The 16,946-nt window shown below is 34.7% G+C and overlaps 1 long non-coding RNA gene across 1 annotated transcript; it reads left to right on the forward strand.

Moving 5' to 3' along the window:
* The first annotated feature begins 12,569 nt into the window (after positions 1-12,569).
* On the forward strand, positions 12,570-14,758 carry LOC140524175 (uncharacterized). The gene is made up of 2 exons (XR_011973590.1): positions 12,570-12,807; positions 13,996-14,758. It is a non-coding gene; the product is annotated as an uncharacterized lncRNA (long non-coding RNA).
* The last annotated feature ends 2,188 nt before the right edge of the window (positions 14,759-16,946 follow it).

Genomic DNA, 16,946 nt, shown 5'->3' on the forward strand with positions numbered 1-16,946 from the left:
TCTTATCCAATGCCATTTTTTGTCCATTTATTACCAAACCCATCATAAAGGTTTCACCCAATTCAATTTTCATAAAACTTTATTAATAAAAAATGTAAGATTACCTCGAAGAATATTGTGATTGATTATCAACTAACATATCTGATCTTTCTAGCATTAGGCAACATGCACATGGGACCATACTATTTGCAGAGAATCCATAGCCACAATGAAAAACAGTCCCTGACCTAAAGAAATGTGTACGCTTAAGACTAAAAATGTGCCTACTATTCAATTCTAATCCTTGCTGCTTGACTTAGACACATCTTTTCTTTCTTTCTTTCTTTTCTTTTTTTTTTTGCTGACTCAATACTTCATTTTCTCTGATATCTCTTCTATCACTATATCCTCTTCAGTGGTGAAAGCCATACTCCGTTCACAGCTTCTTATCCAGTGAAATTCTTGGCCATATTTTCACATAAATATTTCATAGAGTTTACCTCCTCCTCCACTTTTAACAGTATTTATGAACCATTGAATTATGTAAGCTATTTCTCTTTTCTTTTACTATGTGGTAGACTCAAATTTTTTTATCATTTATTTCCTGAATGACATTATGTTTCATTCTTTATTAATAATTATCACAGGTAATATGCTACAGACTTCATCTCCCTTATGGCCCTTAACGTGATTTGAAATTTTGCTTCTTTTAAGATATTAGGATTTCATAAATCATAGAGACATTTTTTTTTTACTTTAGGACTGTTTGAATAAATAAATAATCTGTAATTTCATGACATGGGAATGTTCCAGTCTAGAAACGTTTTCTACCCACATGAACTCACCCATGATTTTGTAGATAAGTATTAAGGAGCTTCTTGAGACACACAGAGGTCCACCTTGCCCAGAGTCAAACAACTACTAAATGCCTATGCGGCACAAAAGGCAATGCAGGATTATCGATGTCAGAAAATAAAGGTTTTTATTTCAGGGGAAATATTGTGGAAATTGAAAGTCACACAAAATAGTACAAATCCATTCCAGTGTACTCTAGTAATCTTTCCATTCAACTCTCAATGCAATCTGCAGTCTCTGTGTGCATGTGTTTACTTATATGTATATTTCTTGTATATGCATATGTGTATCTGTACATATAATGAATATAGACAGACATATGCATCTATACAGATACATTTATACAAATAATACATGTTCATATATATACACAGTATACATACATGTGTATATATATATATATATATATATATATTTCTATATCTATATGTACACATACAATTTCAAAGTGTCTGGAAGAAGAGAGGAAGATTAAATAACTGGAGAATATAATGTAACTATAGTTAAAGTGACTAAGAATGTGTTAATATTTGACTCATGACAAAAAGTATTTATGAGAATGATTTATATACATGTTGAAAGCATTTTATTAAAACATAAGGAGTTTAACAAGACAAGGTTTAACTGGCTATATTTTATATGTGAACACATCTTAGTACTTTATGCAATTAACTTACAGTTGCAAAAACTACAAGATTGTAGTACTTACTTGTTGACTATTAAAAGGAAGCATTTGATTCACTCTGACAAAATATTTCCCAACTGTATGTAAAGATCATGTAAGAATCCCTAATAGATGTAACAGCACAGATGCTATTTTTCAGGGACTTTATTATTGATATCAAATGAGCCATAAAATGAGAAAACATATGGTCATGAAAATTATTTACCATGGCGGATGTTCTTCATGGTATTCATTTAGTTGTGGGATTCCCATAGAAGGTAAGGACCTCCAAATGTTCCCCTTTGTGCCTGGCATTGTGCTACTTGCACCAAGTTCCAAATTCACAAATTCAAAATAATTTACACACACACACACACACACACACACACACACACACATAAGCACACACACACAAAGTGCCTATACTATGCCCTCTAATATGTAAGTGAATAGACATGAATATGTATATATAACTTCCATAAAAATTTTTTAGGAATGTAGGTATGATTCAGTACCTATCACTATCTTCTTAATGGTCTTTGGATAGTAAAATTATAATTTCATTTTGTACTTCTTTCAAATTTTCAAACGATTTTTGTTGTTGCCCTCATACCTTTTAATGTTATGTTCTATCTCTTATTTTCACTGTTCTTTCTATAGTGTCTTTTCTGCCTTCTGACATGACATATTAGGGAAGGAGAGTCAAACTATGGTGGCTTCAATGTCACTGAAAGTCATTTCTTATGAAATAGGAAATAACTTTTTTTCCTATTTTTTCCGGTTTCATTTTTATATAAACTTGGGATAATCTAGTTTAAATAGGTTTCTTGCCAAGCAACTGAAGATGTGTTTTCTCTCTATTTTCTCACTGTTCATGAAGTGATAGTTTATAGTCTTCCCTCCATCTTCCTTCATAAGACTCATAAACAAATCTGTATTCAAACTGAATGATATCTTTGTCTGCCTTGTATCACTCCTTAGCAAGGAGCTCAGGTTTTTTGTTGACTGGAAATTACATAGATATTACATAGACATTATTATCTTCTTTTTATGACTGCTAAGTTAATATCTTTCATAGGAAATTGTCAAATTTTGTGTTGACATTTCCATCTTTATTATTGATCTATATTTAATTAATCATTTAAAAGGCAGAGATTAGGCATGAGCCAGGCACTTTATGAAGTGCTGAGGATATAGAGAAATAATTTCAACAGGAAGTTTTTAAATATACATTAAATTTTCTAACTTTATCTCTTTAATTTGTTTTATATTCTTATTGATGTTCAAACATGGTGATGGTCTGAATATACATAGACAATACAGAAATAGATCCCATAATGATAACTAGTCATTTCCTGTCTATTAAAAGATAGTCAATTTCCTTTTTTGATGAAGTTGTTCAGAGGGTGCTACATCCAGTACTTTCTCATCTTTCATTGAGTATTGATGATAAATAAGCACGAAGTTTTTATGTAATCTACAAACTTCTTTAGTTTCTTTACTATGAGTTATAATAGTAAACATCAAGGTAATATCATAAAACATTTTAAAAGCCACCCTTAGGACCAGGAAAATCTAGGTTCCATGTCTTCCTGAGCCTGGGTTCAAGTTCTCTTCTGAAATATACTCTCTGAATGACCTGGAGATGTCACTCAATTTCAGTAATTTAGAAAGCTCTCTAAGACTTCAGTTACAAAAAAGCTGCCAATAAACAGTGGTAAAATAATTTTTCTACGGTGTTCCCTGTGCCAGTGGCATAACAGTTCCAGTTTCTATCCCTTCTCCTATAACCTCATTTGCATGAAATAACTAAGTATCAAAATACATGCTAATTTAATTTGCAGCAATTTTGGTAGAATTCCTTTCTCCTTTTCCTATTCTTCCAACAGATGGTGGCATATAAGTTACAATCATCTTCACAGTAGTCTTTTTTGTTTATATTCATCAAGAGTGCTATAGAACAAGATGAACTAGTTTCCTATGACCTGGTTTTACTTTAAAAGGCACAATAAAACAAACTTCTTTGCTTGTCTCCTTAAGAAGAACTTGTGAACTACAATTTAGATAGAATTTCTTACTTTTATAGAATTAATATCAATATGGAAATAATAGTTTGAAAGCTGGAAATTGCTTTAGAGGCAATCCAGAGCAATTTCCTCATTTTACATATGAAAAAAAGAGGTTCAGGGAAGCCAAATAATATCCAAGATCAATCAAGTTCACCACTCTTGTTCTTATCGTTACATACAGCTAGATAGGGTTTAGGTCCTCTACTATTGTACTGACATTGATTTTTGAACTAATATATCCCATTTTGAGTACCAGTTGTTAAATTAATGCTAGTATCTCCTCCCTCCTTGTCTGAATCTCTGCTGACATAACTAGAGAAGCAGAAAGGGCACTGAATAAAGCTAAGGATCTGTGTGTACTTTTCTGTGTTTTGTGGACTGCCATAAGCAAATAATCCATTACCAAGGAGTCAGCCTACTGATGATAAGCACCTCCAGACTTAGTCTTCAGATAGCAGACAAGTCATGACACCAGTAATGCACTTGGGCTTTTATATATTATCATAGCAACTGTCAGAGTTGTACTCTGCAAGTACAGCATTTTTAAAAGCAGAGCTTTCATCATTTCTGCGCTTTGAGGAGACATCAGTATGGGATGATTATGGTAAACTTTTCTATTTACAGAGGACTTATACTGAATGATGTCTTTTAAATCATTTAAGCCATTTAAATTGGGATAAGAGATGGAAATTACACAGATAGATTTAGGGATGATGTGAGTAAAACTTTCCTGAAAATTAGAGTCCCCAAAATGGTATGGTTTGCCCTGACAGGTGGTGGGTTTCTCCTGACTAGAAGATTTCTAGCAGAGGCTGGATGGCTACTATTGACAATTTTGCAGAGGGAATCACTGGGTTAGTTCACGTTGAATTAGATGACTTCTAACTCAGTCAATTTAACATTCCTTAAATATTTAGTAGGTACCAAGTACTGTACTAGTAGCCAGGGGTACAAACAAATATAAACACCTCCCCTCATCTCAAGGAGTTTACAATAGAGTGGGAAAAACAACATGCAAACATCTATACACAAACAAGTTATATACAGGATAAGTTGAAGGATTATTAAATGAGGAAAGGCAGTAGCACAAGAATGATCAAGAAAGGTTTCTTGCAAAAGTTGGGACTTGGCCAGGTAGGGAAGTTAGCACAAGTGATCATATACTAACCAACATGCAACTTAATATTGCTCTAATTATATTTGATATTTTAATTCTCCTAGAATTGTTATGTTTTAATATATTTCAGGAATATTGTAGTACCAAGAGAATACTGAAATCTGACAGTGGTTTTTGCAGCAGTGAGTAAAGCTGGACATTCCAAAATAATTTGTTCTCCACCCATGCCAATTCTGATATTAAAGTATTATACATTTTTATTGCCTAACCACTATATCTATCTATCTATCATCTATCTATCTATCTATCTATCTATCTATCTATCTATCTATCTATCTATCTATCTATCTATCTATCTATATCTCTCTATCTACAAATAAAGAAACTTGAAGAACTGATCACTTATATCAAATTGGTCAATATGACATTTTCAGTTTATTTTGTATTTTTAAGTTGCATAATTAAATAGCCTATGAAGGAAAAATAGTTGTATTCCCACAAGATTTATTTTCTGAAGACACCGTATGATTTTATTATACCGAACACAGTTATTTTCCATTTTATGTTTGCTACGACTAATATTCCTGTTTAAAATCCTTCTTTTATCCCCTGTGCAATTGATTCTATCTAGAAATACATTGAAAGTCAGGTGGAAATCAGCATGCTACTAAAAATTCATTATAAATAATCCATTTATAAATGATAATTCACAGGTAAATAAATCAGAGTTTATTGGATTACTGTAATCTCCTAAATAAAAGAGACAGTTTTGTGGGAGATAAAGTAATTCAAATGCCTTTCCAGAAAATAATACCTTATGATTATATAATACCTCTAAAATTTGCAAAATAATTTCATATTACCTGTGATTTTCACATCTGTGAGGGAGGTATTATAGTGAGCATTTTATAGAGAGAAACTTTAGTCCCAGAGAGAGTCAATGACTTGCTTAAAGTCACAAAGCTATATGGTGGCAAATCCCGAATAAGAAGCATAAAAGTACAAATTTTAAACCATAAAGGAACCTTAGAAATCAACTTATTTTTATTTTTACAATTTATAAAATATCTACATTTCTCAATATGCCCCTTTCTTAAACCCTCATTAGTGTTATGCCTTATAGAAAAATAATTTTAAAAGGGAAAACAATATGTAGTTCAGAAAAACTAATAGCATATCTGAAAACTCTAACATAGCATACAATATAAGCGAGGCAGGCAATGGACAATTATTAAGTACTTACTATTTGTCAGATATTTGGTTAAGCACTGGGGATACAAAAATAATTTTTTTAAACCTTTATTCTCAAGAACATACATTTTAACTGAAGAGACAACAAGCAAATAATTAGGTACATACAAGTTCTATACAAAGTAGATGGAAGATAGATTGAAAAGGAAAGCATTAGCACATGAAGGGACTAGTATAAGTTTCCTGAGGAAGAGACATGAACTGAGTCCTACAGGAAAACTGTAATGAAATGAAAACTAAGAGGCATAGGAGAGGTCCCAGAAATTTTCATGCAAGGCAGAGAGCTACTCCACAAGTACAAAGACAAGAGATAGAGTGTTTGCTTTTTTCCTTAGGGATTGCAAGTAGGAAAGGTGTGTGTAGGAGAGTAAAAAGGTAAGAAGGGTAGAAAAAAGAAAGAATTTAGGTAATGAAGGGCCTTAAATGACTAACAGAGTTATTTACGCTTGATCCAGAGGTAATAAAGAGCTGCCAGACCTCAAGCGAGCAGTGGTGTCACATGTTCAGACCTCTATTAAAAAAAAAATCATTTTGTCATCTGAGTGGAGAGCAGATTGAAGTAGGGAAGAACTTGATGCAGGGAGATCAGTTAGAGGGGTATTACAAAATTCCAAGCCACAGATAATGAGGATTTTGGAATAATTGTTAGAGATAAAGGAATAAATTTGGGGCATTTTGTGAAAATAGAAAGATGAGCATGGACAATTGATTAGCGATAGGGAATGAGTAAGAGTGAGTAGTGAACAGTCAATGAAAATTTTAAGGTTGTAGACCTTCATGCCCAGAAAGTGATTCTATTTAGAAAAAATATGGATTTTCTCAAGGGATGCATACTTTGGGTGGGAAATAATGAACTCAAGTTTGGATATGTCAAATTTGAGACCATTACAGGAAAACAATTTTGATAAATCTAATAAAGTATTAGAGATAGATAAAGAAAGTTCAAGAGAGAAAATAGGGCTACATACAAAAATCTGAGAAACATATGCCTAATATGATAATTATACACATGGTAAATGATTATAGTACCAATTAAGACAATAATGAAGGAGAAAAGAAAGAGACTTCAGAATATATCCTTGAGGTATACCCATGAATGGTCAGCAGAAAATAAATGAAGAAGCAGTAAAAGAAACTGAGAAGGACTGGTTGGAAAGTAAGAAACATAACTAAGGCAAACTAATGCAAACCTAGAGAAGAGAGAGTATCCAGGAGGTGGTAATCAACAATGGCAAATATACAGAAAGATCAAGATGCATAAGTATGGAGAAGAGGCCACTGAATTTGGCAGTTAAGGAATTAGTAGTAAATTTGAAGAGGTCAATTTCAGTTGTGGTCAAGGGCCAAACTGAGGAAGATTTGGGAGAGAGAAGAGAGGAAGTAGAGGCCTGAAAATAGATGAATTTCTTGAAAAGTTTGCCCATGAAGGGGAGGAGATATATAGCACCATCAACAAATTTGCATGCAAAAGAAAAGTGACCAGTAAATAGTGAGAGAATGAAAACTGAGAGAGACAATTGGGTATATGCTGGAGACAATTTGATGGATAAGTTGAAAGAAGACAAGATTAAATTAGATATAGAGGGGTTAGGCTTGGCAAGAGGAAAGGCCACATTTTCTGATACTGGAGTGAAGAAGGCAATAGTTGAAATATATCTAAATTAAATGAAATGAAGAAGGGGAAAAGGGCAACTTTTTTCTAAACTATCACATTAGGTGAAGCATGAAGCAAGGTTCTCAATTCATGGGGTGAGTTATGAGGTTTGCATTATCTCAAGATTTGCAGAGTAGCTAGAAGGTTTGGAACCAACACTGCATGGACAGAGGAATAGAATATTGAATTAGTTTGGAAGGAACAGAATATCTAACCTGTTGTAGTGAGATGAGCAATTAAAATTATATGAATAAGTTTTTAGTACACTCAGTTGTCATTGTTTTAAGGTCAGCACCTGAAGAAATGGAACAGAAACTGGTGGAGGGAGTAACTGGGGTGTGATAAAGTATAATCAGCAATAGAACAAGGGACCAAGGGATACAAGTGTCATGGATAAAGTAGTATTGAGCTAGTTTAAAGGTCTTGAAATAGAGAAAGGAGAGAAGAGTAGTGAGTGCAGAGTTGACGCAAAAGAACTGAATTGTGGAGGGAAAGAAGATTGAAGAAGAGGGTTAGGAATCATAAGGCACAAGAAATGATGGAATAATGTATTATGATCATAATTATATAAAGATATATCAGAGTTTGGGATAGAAGAGATAGAACACTTATAGATGATAGCAAGACAAAAGTATCATGTTGTAAGACATAGCAAAACCTCTCTCTATGTGTGACTGGGTTAGAATAGAGAGGTTAGGGTATATGATTTGAATAGATGAAGGAACAATGAGCTATTTCAAGAGGTATCAATATGTATGATGAATTTTCTAGTCTGAAGGCCAAACATGACCTTACAAAGAGAGAATATCTATGAGTCAGACCTTGAACTTATTGTAGAAATAAGAAGGATGACTGGGGGTTGGTAGATAACACCTACCAGGATATGGACTAGTTAATAAAATCTGGATGGATATTGCTTATCTCAAAGGATGAAAGGTTGCTTACCAAAAATTGTAGAGGTAGACTCTAGAATTGTCAGTGGGGATCAAGAAACATTCTGACTTAATCACCATGACCAGTAAGTTGGAAAGTGAACAAGGGTGAAGAAAGAAAACATGGGGAATACTGGAAATAATGACAAAGCTAGCAATGTCATCTGGAGACAGCCATATCTTGGCAATGGCCAAAAGATATAAAAAGTATAAAGAAGATTAAGACAAAAAAAGCATATGTTATTTATGGATTATACATTCTAAAGGTCATGGAGGAAATGCTGGGCAGATCTATGTTACAATGGATGGCAGAGTTAAGTTTGGTAGATGTGAAGAAATAGCAAGTTGAGGATAGGGACAAGAGTTTGTACCTCACTGAGCAGGGGTTCAGAATCATTGGAAGAAGATAATTAAAGGCAGATCAGAATTTGCTGACAATTTAACAGAATTCAGGCAGAGTATCATTGATGAGAAAGAGGTTTTATGAGGGAGCCATGGGATCAGAGGGTATTTAAATATGTCAGCATATGGTAATGTGACCTGTGAGAAACTAGGAATCTAGTCTGACAACACATAGGTTCAGGAAGAGGTTTGAGAACTTGGTCAAGAAGTAAAGATACACAAGGCACAGGCTATCTACCTGTAATCCCTGCTACTGTTGGGTTCTGAGTTTGATAGGTCCCTTGCACATGGGAGTTTTGAGCTATAATAGAGAAGAAGGCAATAAAGCGTATGTTAAGTCAGATGATATCATGGTGTGTCCTCAGGATCAATGAGCCACTAGACTGTCTATGGAAGGGAAAACCAGCCAAGGTCAGAAAAATAGAGCAGGTTAAAGTTTCTGTATTGATCAGAATAGGCATCAAGGCCGTGAATGGTTGCTGACCTTTCAGTATGGGTGAGATAGAGAGATACAGTCACAAAAAAAGGGGTGGGGAGAGTGTTTAGTGAAAGGAAAGGTGTTTTGCCTGTCCTGGGGAAGGCCTTTGGGTTCAGGAGGTAGGATAGCTTTTTGCCTTAGATGGCAGTGAAGTTCACGTCATTGCCCTGGGGTAGGCCCCTAATATGTTGAAAGCTAGAAGTAATCTTGTGTCATGGTGCAGAGAGGATAGCCCAGAAAACCATCAGGTCCAATTTTCAGGGGTATAACACAGCTGTTCCCCATGTAGTTCAGAGCTGGTGTGTGTGTGAGTGTGTGCGCGTGTGTGTGTGTGTGTGTGTGTGTGTGTTCATCCTTCATTGCCAAAGAAGACCATATCATCAGAGAAATGATGACATGACTTGCACTTGACTTTGTTTTGAGTGAAGGAGGGCTGTGCAGATCACCAGCCTCACTTGTCCTCCAAAGCCATCTGAATCCAGTGACCATATATTCATCAGGATGAGTGGAGATGACCCAGGTTGAGGCAATTGGGGTTAAGTGATTTGCCCAAGGTCACACAGCTAGTGAGTGTCAAGTATCTGAGGTGAGATTTGAACTCAGGTCTCCTGACTCCTGCACTGGTGCTCTATCCACTGCACCACCTAGCTGCCCCCAAGTTAAGTGTAGTCAAGTATCTGAGACCAGATCTGGATTTAGGTCCTCCCAACTCCAGAGCTGGTGTTCTATTTAACACCTTTGCTATTAATAACAATGGCTGGTGACACTTATTAATCAAATGATCAAAAAAGTTTCATAAGAGGCACTCATAGTAAGGCTGCCAGCATTATTTCATAGCATAGGCTGAGTGACACATGTTGGAGGTAGTGATCCAGGGTGAGGACCCATTTAGAAGAGGAACAGTTCATAGAGTTTTTCTTATCGCCTCTGTGCACACCTGGAGGTTGCCTTGGGTAGGTCCTGATGAAATAAATTTGGCAGATTGGCAACAAGTAGCTTCTTAATATCTAGTCTTAAGCCAGGTGGGGAAGTCCTGGTTGGGAAGATGTTCCTCACCTCTAGCTGTTCTTTCTGAGCAAAATTCATCTTTATAATGCTGTAGCATTTAATTTTGATTATTTTGTTGATTTTTCTATTCAAATGATTAGAGATTAGTATATTATTTTTTCTTGTTCTGTTTATTTTTTAATATAAGTTAATATGACCTTTTCCATGCTTTTCTGTATTTACTAGATTTATCTATTTTTTTCTTCAGCATGGTAATTTTCCATTTCATTCAGGTACCATAATTTGTTTAACTAATACCCATTGTTTCCATGTCTTTTTTCCTTCAAAAACTATTGCTATAAATATTTGTATGTATACAGAGTATTTCCTTTTGTTACTTATCCCCTTTGGCTTTACCACTGGCAAAGGAATCTCTGACTTAAAGGGTATGCATAATTTAATTAGGTTCTTAGCATAATTTCAAATTATTTTCCAGAATAGTTGGTCCATTCCACAGCTAATCCAATGATCCATTATTGTATCCATCTTTTCACAATTTCTTCAAAATTGACACTCCTAATCCTTTGTCATTTCTGGTAATTTGTTGTGTGAGAGGTGAAATCTTGAAGATTTTTATTTGCAACTGTTTCATATTAGTGGTTTAGAGAATGTTTTTCATATGGCTATTGATAGTCTGAAATTTTTCTTTTGAAAAATGCTCACTCAGCCTTGGAATACTCATCTATTAAGGAATGATTTGGGATCATATATTTCTGCTAGTTGCTTTTATATTTTCAATGTCAAACATTTTTCAGAGATATCTGATACAAATATTTTCCCAATTGATTACTTCTCTTACTACTTAATATGCAGTAGTAAATGACCAGTGTTGGGCAGCACTCTATCACAGTGGATAGAGAATCAGACTTGAATTCAGGAAGATCTTAATTCATTTCCAGCCTTAGACACTTAGTAGCTGTGTAATGCTTGGTAAGTCACTTAACTTAGTTTTCCTCAGTTTATTACTGAAACTTTGATCTCCTGAAGAAGCCTTCATTAACTCAGGGTCACATCCATATGTAAATGAAGTATTAAAGTAAAACTTGAATCAAGGTTCTACATGGCAGCATTAATGTGTCAGTCCATAAACATTTACTAAGTGTGTATGTTTGTCCTTCGTTGCAGAAAGAAGACCATGCCATCAGAGAATTGATGACATGACTTGCACTTGACTTTGTTTTGAGTGAAGGAGGGCCGTGCAGGTCACCAAGCTCACTTCTCCTCCAGAGCCATCTGAATCCAGTGACCAAACATTCATCAGGATGACTGGAGATGACCCAGGATGAGGCAATTGGGGTTAAGTGACTTGCCCAAGGTCACACAGCTAGTGAGTGTCAAGTGTCTGAGGTGAGATTTGAACTCAGGTCCCCCTGACTCCTGCTCTATCTAGTGCACCACTTAGCTGCCCTTACTAAGTATCTAGTATAAGACAGATACCATGCTATATTGTGGAACTACAAAGAAGGACAAAATAGACCAACAAACCAAAAATACCAAACAAACAAAAACAGAAATCCGTGCTTTCAAGGAACTAACTAAATAACAAGACTAATGGGAAAGATAAAATGCACCTGTTATGTACAAACAAGCTGGAAATAATCAAAAGGGGAAGGCATTAGATTTAAGGGAGATTGGGGAAACTTTCCTATAGATGGTGGAATTTTTGCTGGGAATTGAACAAAGCCAGAGAAGTCAAGAAGGACCAGTAAATATTATTCCAGATGTGGGGTATAGTCTATGAAAATATTCCGAATCAGGTAGAACATGAAAGTTAGTGTCACTAGGATTAAAGACCATATGGAGGGGTGTCAGATGTAAGAACACTTGACACATGGTCAAGGCAGAGCATAGTTTATATAGGGCTTTGAATACTAACTAGAATTTTATATTTGATCCTAGAGATGATAGGGAACCACTGTAATTTATTGATTAAAGAGATAATATGGTCAGATTCTGCTTTAGGAAAATCACTTTGACAGTTAAGTATTATCTAAATTAGGGAGAGATTTGTGGCAGGAAATCCAATGAAGAGGTTACTGTAATCATCCAGGTGGAGATAGTGAGTGCCTGCATCAGGTGGCAGTATGAAAGGATAACAGGGTGAATGATTATGGGAGGGATGTTATTATACTAAAATTCACAAGTCCTGTGAAAATTTGGGAATCACTCTAGCTAAAAACTGTGCTCTGATTTGCTATTGCTTGACCACCTTGTTATTTTACTCTAACATGGCACAGTAATTTTCTCCCAAGATCCCTTTTACTTCCATTTCATTATCCATTTCCTCTTCATTACCATTCAGAGTAGCAGTTCCCTTTATTTCTTCATCAACCTTCTGAGAGATGAAATCATCAGAAAGGTAGGTCAAATCTGTATCCTATACTTTACCTTTCACAGAATAAGACATAAGAGATAGCCAAACACCTGGAGTTCCTAGTCATTATTTAATGCTTCATTTTATTGGTTTTATAATTCATTATAGGAAAGCATCACCCATATTTTCCTTCTGGATGAGCAGTATGTTGTATATGCAACAATTTGATTTAACAGACTTTTGTTATGATACCTTTTCTGTACATGAGAGCAGGATTGTTTTCATTTTTGTCCTTATTTATTGATTTAGAAAAATAGGTCTTGGCACCAAATTGGATATGGGGTATGACTGAGAGTGACAAGATGAGTTTAAAGCCTAGATTGCAAGCTTGGCTGACTGAAAGGGTATTGTTACTCTTGAAAGTAACAGGGGCATTAGTAAAAGGGGAGGGTTTGAAGGTAAAGATAATTTGCTTTCTGCTTTGGATCTGTTGAACTTAAGACAGGAACATCCACTTTGAGTAAAGAAAAAGTGTACGCTGCTCTTTCCTTCAGTTGAAACCATCAGAGCTACAGGCAGTGATAGCGCTGCTAGCCTGAATTGTGTGGTCAATCCTCTTTTTCCATTTTAACTTAGAAATCACTTTAGCCAAATCTGGAGCATGTCAAACTATTAATTAGACTACAGTATTCTCAGAATATCTTGTACCTATTATAAATGGCATAGTTCAAGCATTCTGGGCACCATGGAAGAGGTAGGGCAGATAATTTTTTAATAAGTTCACTAAGACTTAATTACTTTTTGATTTTTCATGTTTATCTAATACAAGTGATTTCATTAATTAGAACAAATTCCCCCTGAAGAGATTCCTCATAGTTCCCTCCCTCTGAGTGAAGAAAATGAAAATAATCTCTTCTAGAATTTATAATAGCTCACATTCCTTCTTTGGGGTAGGGAATAACACTTCTTTTATTTATTGAAAGACATGCTAATGAAAATATTTCAATTATTCTTTTTGTCCTTCTGAATATCTTTTAAAACCTCATTTGCAACAACAAGATCACCCATTGAAAAAATGTTACAGCAAATATTTCTATGCATACCACGCTCTTCAGTGAAAAATTCAAACTCATCTTTCTCCTAAGAAACATTTGATGATGGAATTATTTTATTCAAGCAACTTTCTTAATGTAAGTGGACTATTCAACAGGACACTCTCCCCCTTTCTCGTAGGACTCTCTGTGGTCCCACCCTCTTCATGACTTCACCACCTGCAGCCAGAACAACTTCAGTGCCTGGAGCATAGGATCCCTGGCTCAGTGCTGCACCATAGTTGACACTTCAACAGCTGCTGCCTCAGTCTGACAGAAACCTGGAACTCTGACCAGTACAGGGTCTTGCCACCCACACAACAGGGAGTTCAATTTGCTTAATGTGAATTTATGTAAAGCAAGAACTGTCTGTATTTGATGTTCAACCAGTAGCGTTGCACAAATCTCTCTGTCTCTTTGTCCCTATCTCTGTCTGTGTAGCTTTATCTCTGACTTTCTCTAAATGTAGATCAGTGATATCCCCAGACTCTTGTACACTACATTCTGTACACTGTGACTTCTCCATTTCCTAGGAATTTATATCTTCTCTGTCATTGTGAGATGGAAGCAATTACTCACATTTTAGGAAACTAGTGATTCTTATAACTCATTCCATGAGTTATAAAAGCAATCCTGGATTGCTCTGACCTGTCCACGTTTGTGGACTACAAATCATTTCCATTCTCTCTTACTACAAGACTCTCCTCTGGGCCTTTCACTGTAGAAGATCCACTCAGTGGGCTTCCTCTGAATATTTAAATATTTTGTTATTACCTATGCAACACTGTGGCTGTCCCTATCATATGTTATCCATATCATATGTTATTCCTTTGTATAAATCATCCTCTTTGAATAAACCCTCACCAGATTTTACAAAATAAATATACTATACAATGTGTATAATACATATGTGCATGCAATATATTAGTATGCAAATACTGTACATATATATAAATGCATAATAATGGAATATAATAATAATGGTAATGGAAGTACAGGTTCTGACATCTACTCAGATGCCTTAATGAGGACAGAGAAAATAATAAGCACACTTGCTGGTCACAAATGATTCAGCAATGTTTAGGAACAATCTACCTATATTTTCATACAATGGTTCAACATGAATTATGTATCATTGATTACGTTTGTTTTTTGCCTTGAAAAAAATTCCCTTGAAATAATTATTTTCAAAGAAATAAAGCTTCCATTTATTATATACAAATACACCCACAAATTCACCAGAAAGCTGATAGCCTCAGTCAGGTGCACCTGAGTGTGCTAGCACACTTAGCCTTTTCTCTTTGCTCACCTGTGAGAATCAGGTAGTACTAGGTTTTACAAGAAAAAATGATGTTTTATGTATTGAAATTTATTTTAACTAGTACTTCATTAGAGAAAAACATGGGTAATTCTGTAAACATTTTAAAATTTCACAAAGCTCTGGGTTTATTTGAAACTGTTTACTAAGAGTGTGCAAAAAGTTTTAAAAATCTTTAAACCAGATGCTTTCCTTGCCAGGTTGGGTAGAATATGTCAATTGAAAAGGCCTAGAAGCAGGATGGTGGGAGTCAGATTCTAATAGTTAAATATTTAATCCTTAAAGAAAGCTCAAATTTGCCTCTTTGACATTTGTATTATTTCTTCCTAGTTTTACCCTCTGGGACTCAAAATGACAAATCAAATCACACTTCCACAGAAGACTTTAAAAACAGGTGTATTTTCATAATTTATTTTTCTTCAATCTAAATATCCCCATTTGTTTCAATTACTTATGGCATGTCATGAACATTGAGCCTATTTTTTGTATATTACCAATATTTAAAAAGTCATCACTGATGAGGTGTTTTGTCCTGCTTATACTCACTACCAAGCTAAGAAATTCTGAGCTAGATGGGCTGCATTGACTGGGGCTTTGTACTAATTGTGGCATCAATGAAATGAGAAATATTGGGAAGGGAAAGGATAACCAAGTTGCCTAAAAAAGTGTGAACCAGCCCTGTTTAGAAATGGAAAAGGTCAAAGATGCCATACTGATCAATTGTGATATTGGGCTTATGAGTAAACCTTGTGTTTCCCCCCTGAACAGGATATGGTGCCTGATTTCTAGAATTAATAATGATAATAATGACAATGATAAAAATAGACAAAAAACAGAGAAAGAGAATGCTGCTACATGATTCATGCCCACATAACATTGTTGAGTTAGTTTTCAAAAGGATTCCCCCTACCTCCAGGATGCAGTTCATAATAATTGAAAGAATTATATGATTTCCAAGTGAAATCCTTCTAGTTCTCTGCCTCCTATTCACTCTTAGGATTTAGTTCATTATCCAATTGTGGTATCTCTCCAAAATAATGTATATGTAGGAATATTGATTATTTATACACACATATACATGTATGTGTAAAATAAGTACATATATACATATAAGTGTATACATTAACTTGATGGCCTCTGCTCCCTTCTAATCCTTAATGACTATCTTTCTAGATGATATTTCAGAAATGCATGATTTTTGAGGGTTTTGCCCTTTAAGTATACATGTCAAAGGTTTCCTGAATGAATGTCATTAAAATGTCATGCATATGGAATGTTATTATTCAAAGAAAATATTTTGAGACCCAAATAGAGAGAACTGAATAACATTAAACCTATTTAGTTCAATAAAAGTATATATTTATAATCACTTGGATGGGCAGTAGACTACTTAAATTTAACGTGAAGAATATATGGGTGTGTGAATATTTTTCATCTTCATTATTATAAAATATAAACATTTACAACTGAGTGACATCTTGAAGTACATTTTTCTCCCTGGAACATTAGAAGCATTTTTATGGATAATGTAAAGAATAGTACGAAATTAATCTTCAACCATTATATTTTCAGAATGTTTACTGCAGAGGAATGAAGAGAAATATATACATGTTCCATGGATTGTGTTCCACAGTTTGTCTTGAATAATTCCCAATATGGTTCCACTTTGGTATTTATTTTTAATTCCCTAGATTTCTTTTTCCTGAGTACCTTTTAAGACAAACACAACAAAACATTAGAAACAAAAATTTATTATTGAATTTCCTAAGGACTTG

Source organism: Notamacropus eugenii, chromosome 2 (assembly GCF_028372415.1).
Source record: "Notamacropus eugenii isolate mMacEug1 chromosome 2, mMacEug1.pri_v2, whole genome shotgun sequence".
NCBI classification, from domain to species: domain Eukaryota; kingdom Metazoa; phylum Chordata; class Mammalia; order Diprotodontia; family Macropodidae; genus Notamacropus; species Notamacropus eugenii.